Genomic DNA, 15,562 nt, shown 5'->3' on the forward strand with positions numbered 1-15,562 from the left:
GGCAGAGAGACGAACAGAAGGACGGACGGTCAAGGAAAACACTTAATTGTATCGTTTTAAGAAAGAAAAAAACATCTAAAGAAAAGCAGAAAGAAAATTAAATTAACAAAAACAATATAAACAAATAGACATGTAATAACTAAATATACTATATAGATAGATTTGTCAAAATCAGTTCTAGTGTAACACTACGGTGACAGTAGTTTACCGGTGTTTAAATCACGCTATTCGACGAAAAATAGACAAATCGATGGGAAAAAACCGAGGGAAACGCATGAACTCAAACAGGATCGAAGTCGGGTGCGTCGACAGGGTAAGCCTCTCCTTTTTTGCGTATGCATTACCCGCAATGGCAATCCAAATTAAAATATGTCACAATTAAGACACAGTCGTAGATTACAGAGCACACGACTATTCTGGTATCTAAAGATCTAAGATCCCACAGTAAAGTACATCATATTGCTATATTATCTTCGGTGTTGTTAAAATCAGTGTGGTTATTCAGAAAGAAGATTATTTAAGACAACACAAAATGTGTATCTACATTTCACATTTATGCGGAAAAAGTTCTGTTAAAAGAAATGATGTATTCGATCTTTCAATTCAGAACGAGGAATGGTTGTGTAAACAATAGACAAATCGAAAGTTTGGACTTTATTGCATTAGGTAAAGATTCTGATTGAACCTTTCAGAATAAATCTTTAGAAATTTGAAGAACGCACATCCAACTAATATATCTGGAAAACTCAATATACCTCATCACAATGTCTTTATACCATATTTTACCGTAGAAAGAATGGTGGGAAGATCTTTAGATGTTGGTTAGACGAAAAACTACCGAAAACTGCACTAGATTAGCCTATCTTTTTTTTACATATTTTCTAAAGCTGTCCGTGGAATTGTTATGTAGATTGTTCTAGAACATTTTCTTTAAACAAATTTAATAACCTAGTAACAGAGATATGAATTATATCCGAACGGTGGATATTGTTATCACTATTGACCGTATATCCTTATAACTTTAATATAATTATATCTTTATGATCTTTAACACTGAATAACCAGTAGATAGTTAATATAACCCCGCCACATTCCTTATGTGCCTGTCCCAAGTCAGGAGCCTGTAGTTCAGTGGTTGTCGTTGGTTCAAGTCTGTCATATTTGTTTTTCGTTAATTGTTTTGTTATGAATTAGGCCGTTAGTTTACTCATTGCATCGTTTCATATTTTTGTACCCCCTTTTTAAAAACGACGGATTCAGATCACGACATTCATTACGTGGGTAAAATGAGATTTCGGTCACTTGTTTCAAAATTATTCTATTATAGTAGGTACTGAAGCTTACTGTTCTTTGTCATATATAATTTATTATATTTCATCTCATTGTTTAATTTAGGTCGTTGGTCATTAATTCGTTTAACGAGCATTGTTTTCTGAATTTATAAACGAAGAACTGCAGTAACTGCATTCTTTCTTTGCTTTTTCTTTGTAAATGCGTGTAAAAATTTGTTTTCGCGAGTTTACACAGCATATTTTTTTTCTTATATTTTTATATTTTCAATGGTTGTTAAAGTTGTTTTTTGGAATAACAAAAACTGAAAGAATTAGCATCTGTATTGTTTTTTGAATTTCAGGACAAACTAATTTATTCTTTACAACTGATCTGGTTGATAATGATCTCTTGTTTGATACCATATTTGAAATTACATTTCCCTTCAACTTTCACATAAGCTGTTCCATCAATGTCTTCTACAAAGATTTCTCCTTTTGCATCCGTAAACTTATCTTTCTTTTGAACTAAAATTGTTCTTATTGGTGCTCTGTATTCCATCAGATATCTGTTGTTTTTTCTTTCATCGAACGTAACTATAACTTCTCCTTTTACTGCAACCTTAGTTGTAAAAGTAAAAGATCTGTGCTCTTCTTTTATTTGAAGTTTTGCAGTAAGCATAGATTGCTTTTCAAAAAACAAAACACCTTCTGCTGACCAAGTCATTGTTCTTTGATCTTAATTCGCCAATGTATTTTCGACTGAGAAACCTTTAGAAAAACCAGCTGTTGTCTTCAATATATCTATAGGAGCAGACAGTGTCAGGCCAACATTGAAGCCAGTTGTATAACCTTTTGTTATTGAGCTATTGCATGTTCCTGTAGTCTGTTGTTCAGTTTTCAAAGAATGGTGTTGCTCTTGGTCGCTTTTATTTGTGAAAACCGATTCAAATAAAACTTGTGATCCACCTTCATCTGTTACGGGTTTAGCTGGTTCGGAATCTGAATATTCAGGTTCCGTTGGAATAAATTTTACACCTGTCCAATCAAAATCTAATCGAACCTTTTTCATCGCCGTTGGAAAATCCTTTTGTCTACTATCGCTGTACCTTTTCCAAGCCGACTCTTTAACAATGTTTTGTAGGTCGACTATATTTTTGTCTATTCCTCCGGTGGCAGTCTAAATAGTAAAGAATATATATTTGTTAATTCTGACTTATACTTATTAAAATCCAGTACAAACCAGATTTCCAAAACCTATTATAGAAATTGGGATATCCAGATTTGTATTAGGGGATTCCTGATTCTCCTCAATTTCTGGTAGGATTCAGGATATAACTTAACACAATAGTTAGTATGATTCTGGATCTGACTTTTTTGCATCATTTATTATTATTTTTATTGATGATGCACTTGAGAGAAAAAAGTTTATACTATGCCACATTCAATACTTTATTACAAACAAAATATGGTAAGATACGAAATATATCGTTATATACTTTATTCATAATAACATTTGCTAATATTTGATTAATGGTATTTTGATAGACAAACAATTTTGCCTTTACAACATGAACAGAGTTCAAGGAAACACATTTTGCGTAAATTAACAAGACTGTCTTTCAAATATCAATTTTGAGACATTATTGGAAATAGAACAAGTTTTTGTAAAATTTAGTATCGAAAGACATCATTAACATCAATGAATTGATTTTTATATGTTAGACAAGATTTTAAATACTCAAAATAAAATGTTGGTTTAGGTAGAGAATGTATGGATAATTACTCAAAAGTTGCCAAAATTAAAGTTTTTCAAATATGTATATGCATCTTTATTTAATGTAAACTTTAAGTACCTCATATGAACTTATGATGTTGCAATTCTTAGAAACGATTGAAGGACTTTTTGAAATAGGCTGTGAAATACATTCACAGGAATGATTTGAGTATATCAGTTCCTTTCATTCTAAAGAAAGTAATATTTCTTTTAGTGTGTCTTTTTTAGTAACCATCTGGTGCAATCAAAGATCCTAATGTGACAAATCTGGATATTCAAATTGTATCCATTTGATATTTGAATTCTGATTAGTACTACTAGTAGATATTGAAATTGCAATTAGTTCTAAGAGGATTCTGGATCCTACAAAATTCCAATTTGAACTGTTACATATATAGAGAGATAACCATGATTCAAGTATATAATAAATACAAATTTTATTTAGTAATACAGCCATGAAGAAAGCCATTAACGTGGAATGGGATAAAACTTTAAATCGCTGTTAAATGTTAATTTTGTTGTAATGTTCTTTTATTTAGAATTTACAAGCAAAACGTAGTGGTCTGAATTCCGTAAACACAACGCTTGTGACAAAATGGTGAAAGGCAAATGAAATTGCAAAGTCCAAGGAGCTTGTTTCGCTATCTCTGTCATGAAATTGACAGCACCTAGCAAAAACAAATCGATAAAAATTATCGTGTAATGGGGAAATAATTCCTTTGATAAGTTTGCAGACGACTTTAGCCATGTTGACCTATTGCATATCTTGTTTTTGTTGATCTTATGTTGCTGATCTTTTTTGATTATGATAAATATGTGTATGCAGTTTTACTATTTATCATAGTGCTGCGCCCTCCCCCCCCCCCCTCCCCAAAAAAAAATAGAATAAAAACAAAATGGGTAAAGATCATATATTAAGATTAATATCTGACGATTTCGGCCATGTTGTCTTGTTAGCACAGCAATAATGACAATATATCTATCTTTGTTTTCGCATTTAACTCAAAGATGAGTAAAAATTATCAATTCAAGACAATAACTTATAACCTGTCAAAAATTTGGGACCTCCATGTTCTTCAAATTCGTACTTTATTTGGCCTTAAATTTTTTTTCTAGCGTCACTGATGGGTAACATTTTTTTATTCGAGCGTCACTGATGGGTCTAACATAGAAGAAACGCACGTCTAAACTTAAAACAACTAGATATTCACACATTGGACCAGTAGTTTCAGTAAAAATATTTGTGTAAAAGTTAACAGACGACGGACGCAAAATAATGGGAAAAGCTCACTTTAGCCCTTGATATACAAAATATAATACTTAAAAAAAAATCTCAATAGACTAACAACAACTGTTCAATGTCATTTGTTTTTTTGCTTAAAAGAGCCAGAATCATATTTGTGTGCTACTTACAAAAAGTTTTGTTTTACAATTAAAATCTCATCAAAGATACAAGGATGTCAGACGTGGGTTTCGTCTTCATAATACTCATCATTGGCGCGTTGACAAACCGTTAGAAGTCCAATTCAAATACGAAGTTGAATGTCATCAAATTCCGAACGATTCGGAAAGTAATGCCAAATACCCAAATAAACCGGGGTAAAACAATTAATAACGACTGATTTATCGATTGTGATGATTACTTTTAGCGGCATTTTGACTGCATCTTGATTTAAATGACGAATCATGCATCCTTATTACGGGAATATAACTCTGTCAACCCAGTAGCATTGCTGAGAAAATAAAAAATAATAAAGGACCCCGCTTAGGATTACGCCAGATCATGGCCAAAACGAGAAAAGATTGAACTAGACACTCTGTCAGAATGGGTTAAAACAATTAGGTCGTTGATCAAACGAAGAATCCTAATGTTGAAAATTTGTTTAAATGTTCACCAAAGTCCATATTCAGAGACAAAGAGGTTGTGAACTGACTAAAGTCTCTTCACGACATATATATTGTTATTCCTGCGGAAAAGCTTTTAACATTGTTGTTTTTGTATGTAAATCATATTACTACGAGTATCTCATCAAAGAATAATCAGGAACAAATGAACAATTGGATAATACTACGTACAAAAACGTAACCTTTGATAAAGATGAGATCTTGGTAAACCAAAGTACTTCATGGCCTCATTGAATATTTCAATAAACATCACATCTGAGGACTTACCTTGTTTGTATTGGATACCTATACTTCACAAGGCTACCTACAAACAACGGTACATTGCCTGGCTTATCTGCATGTTCTACAAAGTTGTCCGTAAGATAACCAACATTGAGTCCGCAGTGAAAGAGGGATTACAGAAATACTGTGACACTGTTTACTACTCCCGTAGTGGCATATGTGGATTTTTAAGAACTCAAAAGAACTTCTGGAAAATCTAACATCTGCCGAAATAAAAGCTATTAAAACCTACTATGTTTCCACCCTTTACACCAACATGCCACGTGAAAAAAAAAATCGTCTTAAAGAAATATTTCACTTTGCTTTCTTCTATAAAAACACAATATACTACAATTTCTTTGTTTTGGAATATAAGTCTACATATTTTGTTAAAGTTGAGCCCGAAAATAAAACCTGCTAAATTGAACAACAAGTGATCAGTATGCTAGAGGTTCTCATTGACAACATATTTGTTGAATTTGTAGATAAAATTGTCCAACAGGTTGTAGCATTTCCATGGGAACCGACTGTGCACCTCTCCTGGCCGACCTTTTCTTATTTTCATATGAGTCGAAGTTCCTTCGGACAATTGTAAAAAAACATGAATATCAAAGAAGCTATATTATTTAATTTCACATACATGTATATTGACTATGCTCTTTCCATTAACAATCCATTAAAACTTATCTGACAGGGTCACATTTATATATCATCCTGAGCTAGAGATGAAAAAAACTACAGATACAGCTTCCTTCGCATCATTTCTACACATTCACCCGAATTTTACAACAGCGGTCATCTCAGTACTAGAATATATGACAAATGAGAAGATTTAAAATTTTGAAATTATAAATTTTCCTCACTTTATCAGCAATATCCAAACTTCACTCGCTTATGGAGTATACATTCTCAACTCATACTATATTCAAGAGCTTGCAGCTGCTACTCAGACTTTGGTAAACGTTATCAGCGTCTGAGCAAAACATTAACGAGCTAGGGTTTAGTCAGAGAACATCCAGTCCTTTTTCTCAAAAATGTTCATCGGAAAGTACCAACACCTAATAATAAATACTCATTGTCTTCTTTACACATGGTACAAGATCGTTTTGATGTATAGATTCGAGGTGCTGAAGTTGTGTATCTTTTTATTTTACTTTATTTTCCCCATTAATTGTCTTCGTGCTATTAATGTTATTTATGTCGTATGACTGTTGACGTGACTCAGTAGGTATGCATCCCGCCATTGGGGTTTAACTTTTAAACTTTGGACATTCCTGGTGCAGGTGGGTCCTGACGTGCGATTCGAACACAAATAACTTGTACAGTGTTTGTTCTATTTTGTTTACCCTTGTATTCATATTTACTTAATTTTTATTTTATCGAAAAAGTGTATACCATTTAATATATACATAAAATTGGGAATGGAAATGGGGAATGTGTCAAAAAGACAACAACCCGACAAAAAGCAGAAAACAGTCCAAAGCCACCAAAGGGTCTTCAACACAGCGAGAAAATCCCGTATCCGGCGGCGGGCTTCAGTGTATACTATCAACAACAAAAACGTGTTGACGTCTTTCTCAAATTTACGTCACTGATGAGTATTTTGTAGAAGAAACGCGCGTCGGGCGTACAAGCTTTTAATCCTGTCATCCATGATGAGTGTATTACTATCTACTTCACCTTTTTGTTGGCGCCTTTTTTGGATTACTTTGTATGTCTGTGATGTATGTTTACACAGTTTTGGCTGCTGGAACCCAATTTTCGTCACATAAACCTATTGTGTCTATTTGGGTTGCTTACCCAATTTTGTCAATATACATGTAACGGAACTATAAACAACTGTCATACAAGTGCGATGTTTAGCTAGCTATAAAAACCAGATGTAACCCACCATTGTCTTTGGAAAATGCCTGTAACAAGTCAGGCATATGACAGTTGTTTAGCACTTGTTCCGTTATTGAAAGCATTTGATTTTGTCAGTTTTTATGGACCTCCCCTTTTTGAATTTGCCTAGGACTAGTTTTTAGTATAACACAATGGTGAAGTCCTGTTGCCCCTTATCGAATACACTTATATTTGTTTGAAAAATATAGATTCAAAACAAAATCAAAATGTGTCATTAAATAATGCAAAGACCAAAACATTGGCTACTGAGCAGAATCAATCTCGAGGTAGTAAATATGAAATCATTTGATTTCAACATAAATCATCTTATATGAATACTGGTTTTAACTTGATATGATGAACAACTATAACATCAATTTTAAGACTCAACTAATAGACAATGTTTTGCATCTTCATACATATACATCTACTACTTTCTCTAAACAATTTAAGACTTAGAGATAAAGTCAACATCTTACATATGATTCTACGTCTTCTTTACTGAAACAGCGCCCCATTATTGTAACTGGCTATGTACAAATAAAATCTGCAAAATATCAAAGAAGAATATCTGAAAATCAATAAATATATCATATGGATTGAAAATATGATAACGTCCCTCAGAAAATAAAACTTAACAATTTTTTGTCTTTCTTATTTGAAACATGAGACTCAGGGTCCTTGTTACATTATCAAAAATAGATCTGGAATATTAATACTAATACTGACGATGGCAATAATGATGATAATAATACAAAAAGAAGAAAAGAAGGTACGGGCTTTCAGACTCAGTTGTTTTAGTGATCCTTTTGATGTATCAATATATCAATGAAATCAAAATTGTGAATTTTTTTTTCTAACAGCTGCGCTTGTGCATTAACCTGTTCCTGTCCTGTTGAATGCCGCTGCCATGTTTTCCGTCATACGATTTCCCACAAATTTATATATCTTGGCCGTATTCATAAAACATGTTAACTAAAGTGTTCCTTAAACTTAGATTTCACTAAGAATCCCCTTAGTTAAGTACATTTCTTAAGTCGTATGTGTAAAATTACTTAAGCTTCGCTTAACAAAGGAACACTTAAATCCGAACCTTTCTCTAATTACCGTATGCTATATGTTAGCTCATCACATCGCGTAAAAGTTTGTTTTATTTATTTACATTGATTGGACGATCATACTTTTATTAAGAGCTGCGGTTAAATTGGTGTTGGTATGTAAAACAATTTACTAATACGTAATCAAGTAAAATGTTGAAACAAACGATAAATTAGCGCATAAGATAAAAGGTTGTTTTGATGGACGAACATGGGAAGAAAAAAATATTTGTAATCCAAATTTTCCCCTACTTAATCTTTAATTCATCTTTTATGGGTGTTGCTGGATGGAGGGCCTGTTAATTTCTGGAGACAGCAATGTATTTTCAACTCTAACATTACATGATAAAGGGTTTTAAAAATCTATTTCGATTTAAAATAATTTTTTTTTTATCATTTCCCTTTCCAGAAAAAAGGGGGGTAGGATGAATTTTCCAGGAACTCATATACAAAAACAATTGCGTTTTTCAAATTTCCTCCAATCTTAACTAAAACACACAATATTAGATTCATATGTTTACTTTAAGGTATTATCAACATCTTAGCGTATTTCATTGAAAGTTATCAATGCCTAACTTTTGATGATTCAAAACTGAAATGCTAGATTTTAGACAGAATTGAGCTATTATCCAAAATTGAGGATAAGGACAATTCTATTTGAAGTTATATCATACATTTTCTTTCAAATACATCATAATTTATTCAGATTATAGTCCATCTATGCAAAATTTGAAATTTGCAATATATCACTATATATAAGGTAATATGAAAAATAATATAATACGGTTTATGTATCATAAATACATTATATAAACTTCGAATTTCATAAATTAGGTCGTAAAACTTTTCGACTTGGTCCCAGTAAGTGATACAAATTCAGGAGAAACTTGCCCTATATCTTTAGAAAAAAACTGAATAATTGAAAATTAAATCAATCACCCCCTCCCCCCCCCCCCCCCTCCCCCCACACACACACACAGAATACAGGATGTTTCATGCCTTAAGATTCTCATCTCTTCATTCCCTCTTACAGTTTTTTACTAACAGTTATAAGTAACAATTGATATCAAGCGGTGTATTTTAACAACATAAAGTTCAATGTTATTTGTGTAAGCATACACGAACAGAGTAATCAAAAAAAAGAATAATAGCATGAATTCAATGCGTATACAAACTGAGTACTTTTCGGTATACACAATAACGGGATTGAGAAATAAGGATATCATGAAGTTATATAACTAAATACCCTCTGTTATCTCTTTATTTTGTTGATTTTAAAAGAAACTATGGTCGTTAATATTAAGCAATAAACAAACGACATATTACTGATATAATTATTAATCAATTAAATGGTAGCAAATACATCAATATTCTGCAAAGAACGCATACTTTCGACTGATTTTTAACTATTTTTGAAAATTTAAGGTAGCTCTATAGGTACCTTATACTTAAATATTATCGTAGGCGTTTTCTTAGTATAAGGTTTTTTTTGCATACCACTTACGTTTTGTGGGCGTGACTTAAAACAAATAAGATTTTACTAATGAAATACTGTGTGTAAGATTTGTTATGCATACCACTTAGATAAAAAGGGCGGAGTTTCCTTAACGTAAGTGTTCACTTAGGAAAATCTTAACTTAAGTAGCTTTATGCACACGGGCCCTGACTACAAAAAAGATAATTGCAATAATACAAGGAGGAATATTTTGAAATAAATATGTTTGTGTACGTAATAAAATGAATCATGTGCGTATTCAACATACAATTTTTAAAGCAAAAAACAATGATTTCTCTATAGTGGCTATCAAGATCAGGCACAATTTTGTTTCCCTACCACGAATAACTTAATAATAAGCATAAAAAGGTATAAATCATAATATTTTTTCACTTTTGTTATCATAGAGTCCCCGATAAGCTCTTTTCAATTCATTGGCTATCGGGTTGTTAGTCTCCTGGAACTGGCAAAAAATTTTAATCTGGGACCTATCAAAAATCCACAAACACATGATATTGTATATATATATATATATTTTGCATTATTAGTAATAAATATTCTGTATTCATTCTACTTTGTATTAACAGTTTTCAACGCCAGTGGTCCGTTTATTAATAGCATTTATTGTTTTGTTTATGATCTGTTATTATTATAAATCAAATGTGTCTATTGATGCTGACAAACATAAGGAACGCCTCTGTTAGTTTATAATGATAATCATCACGTGCTTTGAATTCTAAAATGAGCACATTAAACTTTCTCACTTGTAATACTAAATCTTGATTGCAGCATCAGTTTAACTATATACAAAAATTTTGATTATGAAAAAATCCCTTCCGGCACTCCCATGATATACATCGTATATATTGTAATTTGTATATATCATTGCATGTAGAGACTATTATAATTATTTGAATGTTACTGCAATGCCAGTTTGTTGTATTTTTCAGCTTCACGCTGCGTGAATGATGTTGATGAATTGATGGACTTAAATACTGAGGTGATGTGGAGAAAGACTTACTTTGTAGCGTTCATTATATGATGAAGAATAAACATTTGGTTTTGTTCATTTAGTGCTGATTAGACGTTAACAAATTAAGAAAGACATTTTAAATTTCAGTGTCGTATTCGCAGAAATAACACATAACAAAAAAACAAAACAAAAAAACAAAAAAACAAAAAAAAATATTATATTTGTTCATATCTTAGTGTTTTAAGATAAACGTTAATTGTCAGTTTCAGCAATGAAACTGGGGAGTCGCAGATCGTTTAGGGGGAGATTTAGAACTGTCCCCTCTGGCACATATATCTACACTACAGGCTCTATGTTGGAGGGTATTAAATTATTTCCTAGGGTTCACTCTTGCCATCGAGAGTCATCAAGTCACCCACACAGCAATATTGTATAGCACAACCTTGCCAAAGAAAGGCAGCAAATTTGCTGCGTTGAGATTAATGTTTCTGACTAACCTTCACTAGGAACATTAAGGACCGAAAAGTTATACACGGGTAGACGGTATGTATAGTGTATGGTGGCTGGAATCGTGTTTTTTTTTTAGTATGACTACGTTTTTTCGAGTGTGACTACGTTTTTTCGAGTGTGACTATGTTTTTTCGAGTGAATATGAAGAATGTAACAAACAGACTTCTTTTCTGGGAAGAAGTAAAAAAAAAAGATGTCTGAACCTTATATTTAATATCATGGATGCACAATAGTGTTAAACGTGGCGTTAAACATTAATCAATCAATCAATTATATAGACATGGGTTCAAATTGATTCATATTAAAATTTTCAGTACATTTAAATGTATTTGTTTACGTTTGTTCGCTTCTCGTGTTACCAACATCCCTTTATTAACTTGTTACTCCTCTGTAGAGTTGTCAACGCCTAGCAACCATTACAAAGTACATAAAAGATTTTGTCAAGTAATAAGGTTTACTAAAATAAGATATAAGACCTTGAGAAATGGGAAATTTTATAATTAAACGTGTCTCATCCTCAATGTCGACGTCATCCTTACAAAAATAATAAAGTTTATTTTTTCAAGAAATTGCTGAGTAACGTCCACATTCCATAGCTACATGTAAATCATGATTATTTAGTCATATTTTTGTAGTACATGTCTTATAAATAGCTGGTATTAGTTTACAAAAGTAATTGTACATAAAATTTTTAACCATAGATCTTATCTTGAACATTCAACTAAATTACTATGTTGTCCGTCAAAATCTGGCTTCAGACAATCAAAACTGAACTGTTTAATTATCAGAGCTTACTATCAATAAAATAACCTTGATTATCACACATTTTGTACTAATATGTACGTTTTTGCATGGCCAATACTAGCCGGAAGTCAGGGTTGGTTATTTAAATTGCCCTCGGGGCCAATATCGATATCAGCCGTCGAAAATCCACATTGTGCCCCAGACTTTGACTTCCGATAATCTGTCAATCAAAAACTATTTATAAGGTTGGTTATTTGCCCTCGGGGCTAATATCGATATCAGACCTCGAAAACCCTTATCGTGTCCCCGAATTTGACATTTTTATTTTTTTCTTCAAATGTTTTTTTAATTTTTGTTGAAAATATAAACATAATTTTATATTTGCTTTCTTTTTTCTCCAGCTTGAAAATATGTGATAAGTAGATTATTACATGTCATTTTCCATATTGGCCCTGCTATCAGCCCTCGACCAATATCAAGCCCTCGGGCTAAAGCCCACTGGCTTGATATGGGAGTCTAGGGCTGATACCAGGGCCAATATGGAAAATGCCATGTTCTAATCTATAATTATACCCAAAATTACCTCAGCCTATATACTTAGTCTTGTATATCATTTTTCTAAAAAAAAAAAAATAATTTAATACTACCAGATTCTACAGCAGTAAGTCATGATAATTGACTAAAATTACAGATATTATGCAATACAAATCTCTTTTTAAACACGATGAAAATTTACATTCTGAAACTTTAAAATCCACCCAATCTAGAATTTTTGTAGTAGTAAGATGGCTGATAAATTTTCACATGTTAATTACACCTAAAATATTACACGGTTTAATATCTAATTAAATCGATTGTATTCTTTTGTAATATTGTTTCTGTCAAGTGAAAGAGGGGCGAAAGATATCAAAGGGACATTCAAACTCATAAGTCGAAAATCAACTGACAACGCCATGGCTAAGAAGAAAAAGACAAGCAGACAAATAATAGTACACAAAACACAACATAGAAAACTAAAGACTGAGTAATACGAACACAACCAAAACCTTGGGGTGATCGCAGGTGCTCCGGCAGGGTAAGCAGATCCTGCTCCACATGAACAGGCCTGAGCACTTTGATTACAACCACTACATATCAAATGATGTTAATGTCTTAATTATAGATGGGCAGTAAAATCTTTAGAAACTGATAAAGAATAACACATAAATGTTCATGTGAATGACGCATTTTGGAATATAACTGTAAACAAATACTAAAAGCAAACAAAACAATTCAAATGGGAAATGTGTAAATAGGAAAACCAGAAACTAAGAAACATTAAATCAGAAATTAATAACCAGAAACAAGAAACAAGAAACAAGAAACAAGAAATAAGAAATATTGAATGTTAAATATGTTTTTTAATAATTAAATATAATTGACCTGATATAAATACACATGTATAACTAATAAGTACTGTGATCTTTATGCACCTGATGTAGCTGAAACCCTTATAAAATAAAATAAAACTTAATTGTAAACAAAAAAATTGTCAGTTCAGTGTTAAACTGCATACATAACTTGTTAATGATTTTCAATTGTGTTGCACGGTTGACATTGTTATAGATTTGTTAATAGTGTGTTTTCTTTAGTAAAGGGTTGCTGATGTAAAACAATTATAAAGTGTCAAGTCAGTGTTAGACCACATAAATAACTTCTTAGAATTTTTTAATTGTTGTGAACGGTTGACATTTATATTAAAAATAAGGTACCATGAAGGAAAAACAGCGTTTTAATTAAGATCTATATGGTTTTTGGTAAACTGTTCATATTAACAAGATAATTTTTTATATTTTGTTTCGTGTTTCTGGTTTTTGATTTCTGGTTTCTTGGTTTCTGGTTTTGATGTTAACACAATCCAATAAAATTGAGAGAGACTAACTCAAGATTATTTACAGCATGTTTGAATTTAAAATGTATGTGATCTCTATATACTTACATAATAAGTGTGACAGAATGTTTATCTATCATAGATGTGACACATTTATACACTAATAAATACAATCTTTATTTTGTAGGAATCATAAACCAGATTGAAAGATTTATACGTTTTTCCCAACATAAGATAGATAAAGGCAACAGTAGTATACCGATGTTCAAAAGTCATAAATCAATTGAGAGAAAACAAATCCGGGTTACAAATCAAAACCGAAGGAAACACATCAACTATAAGAGAAAAATAAAAGAACAACAGGAACACTAAAGTGCAACAAAAACAAACGCCAACACATAGAAACGAACTATTTCGGCCATATTCCTGACATGGTACAGGACATTTTAAGAAAAAAAAAGGCGGGTTGAAACTGGTTTCATGGCATGCCAATGCTAAGATAAATGCATTCCAATAGAAATAGTACTGTTGATATGTACAACACTGTGGTAGCAGTTCGTACCAAAATCAAAACTTAATATAAGTAAGACAAGTTTAATATGTAACAACCAATGTTTCCTTAATAAAACAATAATCAATATTTTTGTTTGTGTTACACATTAATGAATCAAAACCTAGAAATTGATAGATATTTATATCAATCATTACTAGATAAGTATATATTAAAAATATCTTACATGTCATTTTTCCAATGTCGGTAAAAGTAACTATCCAAAATGTCTAATACACACTACAACTACAACATTAGATCTAAATCCTTCGATAAACTGTTGTTAAATTCTAAAACATGTTTTTATTGGTCACGTGTTATAAACGTTAATGTTTAGATAATGTACCTACGCATATACATGTACATATGAAAGTTGTCAAGTATTATATTCAAGATTCAATTAGATATTTACCTAACTAAAATTGTATGCAGTTAACACCAGTTCCAACAATAAGTAAAACAAATCCTCAGACACGCTCATAAAACTTTGTTCAATCTAAAGTTGCAAAAGTGTGTTTTAGTCTTTATATGAACTAATTAATAGTGATTATATCTATCGAATAAAAGAGAAGAATAATATCATATGAAACAAAAATATTTTCTTTATTTATTTCTGATCAACAAGAATTTCTTAAAAAAAGAGGCGAAAGAATTTCTAAACTACTTTATAGAGAACATTACTTGAAAATGTTACTGTGCTACATATTTTGTAAGTTCACCTTAAAAAGTCATCAAAGATACCAGGCTTAAAATTTGTATGCCTGATGATCGTTTCGTCTACACATGACTCATTAGCGACGCTCAAATCATGACAGTTAGAAGACCAAATGGAGAAAAAAAATTAATAGGAGTGAAGACCAATAAGTCCGAAATTTGCCAAATACAGCTAAGGTAATGTTTCCATGGGTTAAAATCCGTAGTAAGTCGAACAATGTATACATATGACCATGTCAATTAAAGTGATACAATTGAGAGATCGCTATAACTGACAAATAATGTATCCTCATCGAAACAAAAGTTATGCGTAAATAATTTATGCATTGAAATATGAATTGATGTTTCGGCAGTCTCATCAATAAAACTTATTTTAGAAGACGCTTATAAAATTAAGAGATAGTTGATGATCCAGTTATTTGTCTTCTATTAAATTTTTAGAAGGAACCTAAAAATAGACCCTTAATTTAACTATTTAGTGAGTGTCGTTGGCCACCAAGAAATCGCCAACATG

General features: G+C 31.7%; 1 long non-coding RNA gene across 1 annotated transcript; it reads right to left on the reverse strand.

Annotated features, from left to right (window-relative positions):
- Nucleotides 1-1,598: 1,598 nt before the first annotated feature.
- Nucleotides 1,599-14,631, reverse strand: LOC127705736 (uncharacterized). Its single transcript, XR_007983968.1, has 3 exons — nucleotides 14,522-14,631; nucleotides 7,575-7,642; nucleotides 1,599-2,448 (listed from the first exon to the last, which is right to left on the reverse strand). It is a non-coding gene; the product is annotated as an uncharacterized LOC127705736 (long non-coding RNA).
- Nucleotides 14,632-15,562: the final 931 nt, after the last annotated feature.

The sequence above is a fragment of the Mytilus californianus genome, unplaced genomic scaffold, assembly GCF_021869535.1.
Source record: "Mytilus californianus isolate M0D057914Y unplaced genomic scaffold, xbMytCali1.0.p SCAF_6, whole genome shotgun sequence".
Lineage (NCBI taxonomy): Eukaryota > Metazoa > Mollusca > Bivalvia > Mytilida > Mytilidae > Mytilus > Mytilus californianus.